A 7,280-nucleotide genomic window follows, 5' to 3' on the forward strand; every position below is an offset into this window, starting at 1 on the left:
CTGCCTCCCGCAGTTTGGTCAGACTCATGTTTGTAGCTTTGAGAACACTATCCAATCATCTCGTCCTCTGTCGTCCCCGTCTCCTTGTGCCCTCCATCTTTCCCAACATCAGGGTCTTTTCCAGGGAGTCTTCTCTTCTCTTGAAGTGGCCAAAGTCTTGGAGCCTCAGCTTCAGGATCTGTCATTCCAGTGAGCACTCAGTGCTGATTTCCTTAAGAATGGAGAGGTTTGATCTTCTTGCAGTCCATGGGACTCTCAAGAGTCTTCTCCAGCACCATAATTCAAAAGCATCCATTCTTTGGCAATCGGCCTTCTTTATGGTCCAGCTCTCACTTCCATACATCACTACTGGGAAAACCATAGCCTAGAGCTTAAAAAGGTAAAGGGACCCCTGACCATTAGGTCCAGTCGTGACCGACTCTGGGGTTGTGGCGCTCATCTCGCTTTATTGGCCGAGGAAGCTGGCGTACAGCTTCCGCGTCATGTGGCCGGCATGACTAAGCCGCTTCTGGTGAACCAGACCAGCGCACGGAAATGTCATTTACCTTCCCGCCGGAGTGGTACCTATTTATCTACTTGTACTTTGACATGCTTTTGAACTGCTAGGTTGGCAGGAGCAGGGACCGAGCAATGGGAGCTCACCCTGTCGCGGGGATTCAAACTGCTGACCTTCTGATCGGCAAGCCCTAGGCTCTAGTTTAACCCACAGCGCCACCCACGTCCCTTTTAGTAGTGCTTGTACTTCATGCCAATCAGGTTTAACTTATAACTCATAACTGCTGCCTCCCATATTATTTTTGTTGCATTTGCAGCACCAAAGTGGAAGGGTGCAAGCCTGGGACTGCCCAGATGACAAGACCCCCCTCACTGACGTGGTCCAAAGGAAAGCATAGTAATACATTTGGCACCAGCTTGGCTGCAGCAGTTGCTGGAAGGAGGCATACAAGTCCTTAGGAACTTCATTCTGGATTTGTGTAGGGCAGTGGTTTTCAACCAGTGTGCTGTGGCAAAGGTAGAATCATAGAATAGAATCATAGAATCATAGAATCATAGAGTTGGAAGAGACCACAAGGGCCATCGAGTCCAACCCCCTGCCAAGCAGGAAACACCATCAGAGCACTCCTGACATATGGTTGTTAAGCCTCTGCTTAAAGACCTCCAAAGAAGGAGACTCCACCACACTCCTTGGCAGCAAATTCCACTGGTACCTTGAATGATGGTCAGGGGTGCAGCGGACAACACTGGCTTCTGTCCCTCTTTCCTTTCTTCCCTCCTCTGATGCCATTTCATGTCTCTGCCTCCCAATGGCTTGCATGCCAACAGCTTCTAGGAGCCACAGGTGAGGGCTGAGGGCAGGATGGGGGCCAAAGGTGGGCAAATTATCCAGAGGTGCACAACTGTCCCCCACCAGAGGTGGAACAGCCCACTACAAAGGCACTTTTTCCTGTTGCTTACATCAGGCCAATGGTAAACCTATCCCAGAAGCTACAGGGCAGCAGGTCTTATATTTTGCGAGTGGCTTACTATTATCAAGGGATGCAGGTGGCGCTGTGGGTTAAACCACAGAGCCTAGGACTTGCCGATCAGAAGGTCGGCGGTTCGAATCCCCGCGACCGAGTGAGCTCCCATTGCTTGGTCCCTGCTCCTGCCAGCCTAGCAGTTCGAAAGCATGTCAAAGTGCAAGTAGATAAATAGGTACCACTCCGGCGGGAAGGTAAATGGCATTTCCGTGCGCTGGTCTGGTTCGCCAGAAGCGGCTTAGTCCTGCTGGCCACATGACCAGTACGCAGGCTCCCTCGGCCAATAAAGCGAGATGAGTGCCGCAACCCCAGAGTCGGCCACGACTGGACCTAATGGTCAGGGGTCCCTTTACCTTTACCTTTACTGTTATAAAACAAAACAGGCCATTATCAGCCTTTTATTTCTTCAAAAACTCACCCCACACTGGCCTAAAGAGGAAGAGAGCCTGTATTATTTCTAGCCCTTGCTAGACCCTTGAATTTATGAGTTTGCTCAAATTCTAACCATTGAATGTAGAGGTTACGAGGGGTCTGCCCCCCCCCGCAAACTCATAATATTTTCTTTCTCTTTTTCCAGATTATTTCAATATTTTGAAAATGTACTAGTTTTAAATCACCACGCCTCCATATAAAGTCTTTGCCAGTTTAACCAACGTGGGTAGCAACACTTTATCAGGGTTTTCTGCAGGGCAGAGTGACACGGAAATCAATCGGGATCTAGTCAAACAGGGTGGAAATGTTTGCATTTGACAGAGCTTGACTCCACTTCCTGCCCTCAGACAGGAAGCCAACATCACCACACAAGGCAGAGAAGCAGTGGGGAAGTGGGCTAGATGGAAAAAAGAACCGTGTGTCTGCATCTTTAATAGTGGGAAAGGAGTGGTAATTTCTACAGGTGCAGCCCTGTGCAATTTTCGCCCGTCCCCCGTGCAAAAGCGTCTGAGTTCCCAATTTGCACAGGACAAACAACCACAATTCTGTGCATGCTTACCTGGAAGCAGAGATGGAAAGATCTTCCAGTTGCAGATCTCTCAATTCCTCATTTTTTCCAGTAGTAAATTCAGCTCCCTAGATTTCTACAGCAATTTGTGATTGCTATTATTTAGTGCAAATTTCACATTTTGTTGTACAGTGGTACCTCGGGTTACATACGCTTCAGTTTACATATGCTTCAGGTTACAGACTCCGCTAACCCAGAAATATTACCTCGGGTTAAGAACTTTGCTTCAGGATGAGAACAGAAATCAGGCTCCGGCGACGCGGCGGCAGCAGGAGGCCCCATTAGCTAAAGTGGTGCTTCAGGTTAAGAACGGTTTCAGGGTAAGAATGGACCTCCAGAACGAATTAAGTTCTTAATCTGAGGCACCACTGTGCGCTGTTTTAATTGAAGTCAGCAATTTAACACAATACAATGTATTTTGTTATATTCAGGAATATATTTCCTTTTGGTGCACACTTTGCCTTTGTGCATTTTTGTAAACTTTGGTTGGTTGGAGAACCACATCACAACATTTGGTTGAGTGTGAATTTCAAAGGTTGGTTCTCACATTGTTTTAGAAAGTGTAAATTTTACAGGCTTGGATTTAAATGAGAACAGAATCAAAATTTCTCCCCCGTCCTGATGTGAAACTAAATCCCACTGTGTGCAGTGGGAATTATTCCAGGCAAATGCATATAGGATTGTACCCTTAGGCAATCTAATCCAGAAAGCAGTCACAAGGGGTGCTCATTCATCACCACTGAGTCCTCTCCTCTCCCCAAGTCCCCAAGTCAGTGGCGTCGCAACGGGAGTGTGGGGGGTGGATCGCCCCGGGTTCCACATCTGGGAGGGTGACAAGGCGCCACCCCGTGGGGTGCTCACCCTGCCGCCCTGGCCCGGGTGTGGCGGCGCGAGCAGCAATTGTGCCGCCACAGTTATATATTCCTGAATATAACAAAATACATTGTATTGTGTTAAATTGCTGACTTCAATTAAAACAGCGTACAGTGGTGCCTCAGGTTAAGAACTTAATACATTCTGGAGGTCCATTCTTAATTTTTAATTTCATTTTGCAAAATAAGAAGTGAGAGGTGGCAAACCCACAGGACCATTTTTAGCTGTGTGCGCGTTTATGCGTGTATGTATGGAACTTTATGGCGTTGGGATATCAACTGCACATATTTCTGTTTTAAACTCTTCTGGGGGCTCTTTTGGCTAAAGAGTGACTCAAATCAGCCTGTAGAGCATGAGACTGTTAATCTCAGGGTTGTGGGTTTGAGCCCCATGTTGGGCAATTAATTCCCTCAGGGTCCCTTGCAATTCAACAGTTCTGTGAATGTGTCTAAGTCCCAAATGCTTTTTGAATTTAGGCCATTTTTCTTTTGCACTTTCCCACATTATGGGACTTCACTTATTCCCCAAAGTGCATCCTTTGGGAGGAAATTGCAGGCGTAACGGGGACAGCCAGGGAAGATGATACTTCTCCCACCTCTTCATTTCTAGGCTATTGCTCTTGTCCAGGTATCTGGCCGCTTTGCCAGTCCCCCGGAGAGAAGAAACAAGGCAACAATTATTTCTACAGTGTCTCTTAAGCACCTGACTGCCTCACTAGAGAGCAGGATTGCCAAATGATGGATGGACTGCAGAAATCAGCAGGTGATGTTTTTCTCTGTATGGCACCGCTAACAAACATTATCATCAACTAATGTCTGCGCAAATAAAAACTACCTGTCTTAAAGACACAAGTGTTGTGGCCAGTTGAAAAGATTGAAATCCTATTGGAGATATGAGCGTAGGAGTCTTCTCTCATGCTTTTCATAACCCTGGACAATACCCCTCTCCGCCTCATGGGTGTGGTCCAAAGGAAAGCAGAGCAATATGTTTGGCACCAGCTTGGCTGCAGGAGATGCCAGAAGGAGGCGCACAAGATGCCATTCAACTGTCTTAGGGACTCCACTCTGGATCTGAGTAGGGTTTACTCCTTAGCCTTTTCTTCTCCCAGAGATATCCCACAAGGCAGTGGTTTAGGATCAGAGTTTTCCTTCTCTTCGATGAGCTCCCTTCCCAGGTGGACGAGCCCCACCTGCCCCTCACTTCCTTCTGCAGCACATGCAGAAACCACCTTCTTGACCGTTGGACCCACCATTGGTTTCATCCACTCAATCTGCCCAAGCCTGTCTTTGCATGCAGGGGAAGTCCCTACCTCAATGAGGGTTTGAGATCCATCGGCTACCCTCACCTGGTTTAGCTGGCCAGTCAAAGCTATTTCTGGGGTGTGGCCACTGTTGCATGCCAACAGCTTCTAGGTAAAGGTGGACCCCCGGATGGTTAAGTCCAGTCAAAGGCGACTATGAGGTGCGGTGCTCATCTCGCTTTCAGGCCGAGGGAGCCGCTGTTTGTCCGCAGACAGCTTTTCCAGATCTTGTGGCCAGCATGACTAAACCACTTCTGGCACAATGGGACACCATGATGGAAGCCAGAGTGCATGGAAATGCCATTTACCTTCCCACTGCAGTGGTACCTATTTATCTACTTGCACTGATATGCTTCTGAACTGCTAGGTTGGCAGAAGCTGGGCCAGAGCAACAGGAGCTCACCCCGTTGCGCGAATTCGAACCACTGACCTTCCGATTGGCAAGCCCAAGAGGGTCAGTCATTTAGACCACAGCGCCACCCACGTCCCATTTACCTTTACAGCTTCTAGGAGCGACAGGTGAGAGCTGAGTGCAGGGTGGGGACCAAAGGTGGACAAACTACTCCAGAAAGAGCACGATGTGTTCCACACTAGAGGTGCTACCTGTACAGATACACCCTAGTCACAGTATACATACACATAAATAACCCACAATACATGAAGCAACAATCACTACACACTTCCCGGTACTCCATCAGAATACATCTAGGCCATACTCGTGACATACATTGAAAACGCTATGGCACCACTTTAAGGAGTCATGGCTTCTCCCACGGAATTCTCAGAGCTGTAATTCATTAAGAGTGCTGAGAGTTGTTAGGAGATCCCTATTTCCCTCACAGAGCTACAGTTCCCATAGTTCCCTGGGCAGAGGGATAGAGTGTCAGACCACTCTGATAATTGTAGTGCTGTGAGTAGAATAGGGGTCTCCTATTAACTCTCAGGACCCTTAATGAATGACAGCTCCCAGAATTATTTCGGGGAAGCCACGACTGTTTAAAGTGGTAAACTAGTGTTTTAAATATACATTGTGCATGTTGCGCTAGTCTCTTGTTCAACCCGTAGCTGTATGTTGAAGTCTTCTGGCAGGTGGGAACCAGAAGCGTAAGCTCAGCTGGCCAACAGGCTACGGCACAGTTGACCAGGGCAGTAGTTGTGAGCACCATGTTACACACACCGCAAACACCACCAGCTCTAGGAAACCTTGAGGAGGACAACCTTCTCCTCCAGTCAATAAATTAGGTAAAGATAAAGAGACCCCTATCCATTAGGTCTAGTTGTGGCCGACTCTGGGGTTGCGGCGCTCATCTCGCTTTATTGGGCGAGGGAGCTGGCGTACAGCTTCCGGGTCATGTGGCCAGCAAGACTAAGCCGCTTCTGGCAAACCAGAGCAGCGCACGGAAACGCTGTTTACCTTCCCACTGGAGTGGTACCTATTTATCTACTTGTACTTTGATGTGTTTTCGAATTGCTAGGTTGGCAGGAACAGGGATCAAGCAACGGGAGCTCACCGTCTCCGTGCGCTGCTCTGGTTTGCCAGAAGCAGCTTAGTCATGCTGGCCACATGACCCAGAAAAACTGTCTGTGGACAAACGGCAGCTCCCTCAGCCTGTAAAGCGAGATGAGTGCCGCAACCCCAGAGTCGTCTGTGACTGGACTTAACTGTCAGGGGTCCTTTACCTTTAGCTTTCAGTATGTTTAAAAGCACCTGAGACAGCCCTCTTGATGACAAAACTACTTTGCTCAGTTGCTGGTAATTACACCCAAATTATGGGGAGTTTATAGCTCTATGGTGGCTGGAGCACCCACGAGTCAAAGAGCTTTGGCACGTTTCTTGTGAAGACTGGGATTAAGTGAGACAGGATCCTTAAACACATTCAGATGCTTGTAGCGATAAGACCCTTATCGAAACATCTTTCAGTGGCTGACAAGATTGTTGGAGTGAAGCATTGGAAGTCATTAACATGCTCCAGAATGGCTGAAGAAATCACTTTAGATGGGCAGAATTGGCAAATTAGCTGCTTTAATTAACTGTCACAGAGATGGTTATTGTGGTATCATTTTGCTGAGTAACTATGGAAAGTGTGCTCAGAAGAGCATATGTTTTCTGTTTGGTTTGGGTAATGTATGATTTTATTTTATTTTTTAAAAAAATAACAACAGGACTTTGCTGACTTCACCTTCTATAGCTGTGTTTTTGTACTATGAAGACATGAATAAGAGAGATGAGTTTCCAGTGACCCCACAAGTATGAATCTCTGGTAGTTGGCTGGGATGTCACAGCTCACGGTACTTTGTAACGTGCCCAGCCACCTTGTGAACAAAGGGTTTTTAATTTTATTTTTAAGTGTTTAAAAGAAGTGAAAGGGCAGGAGATTTGTAGCCTTGCACAAAATACCTTGGGCTCAAGTCCACACCACACCCTTGGGCTGTGTACACACTATGCATTTAAAGCACATTTAAAGCGCACACATACCAAAGAATTCTGATAACTGCAGTTTCTTAAGGGTGCTGGGAATTGTAGCTCTGAGAGGGGGGAAATTACAATTCCCAGATTTCTTGGAGTATGCTTTAAATGGATGGTGTA

This window comes from Podarcis erhardii (assembly GCF_964252035.2).
Source record: "Podarcis erhardii genome assembly, chromosome: 17".
NCBI lineage: Eukaryota > Metazoa > Chordata > Lepidosauria > Squamata > Lacertidae > Podarcis > Podarcis erhardii.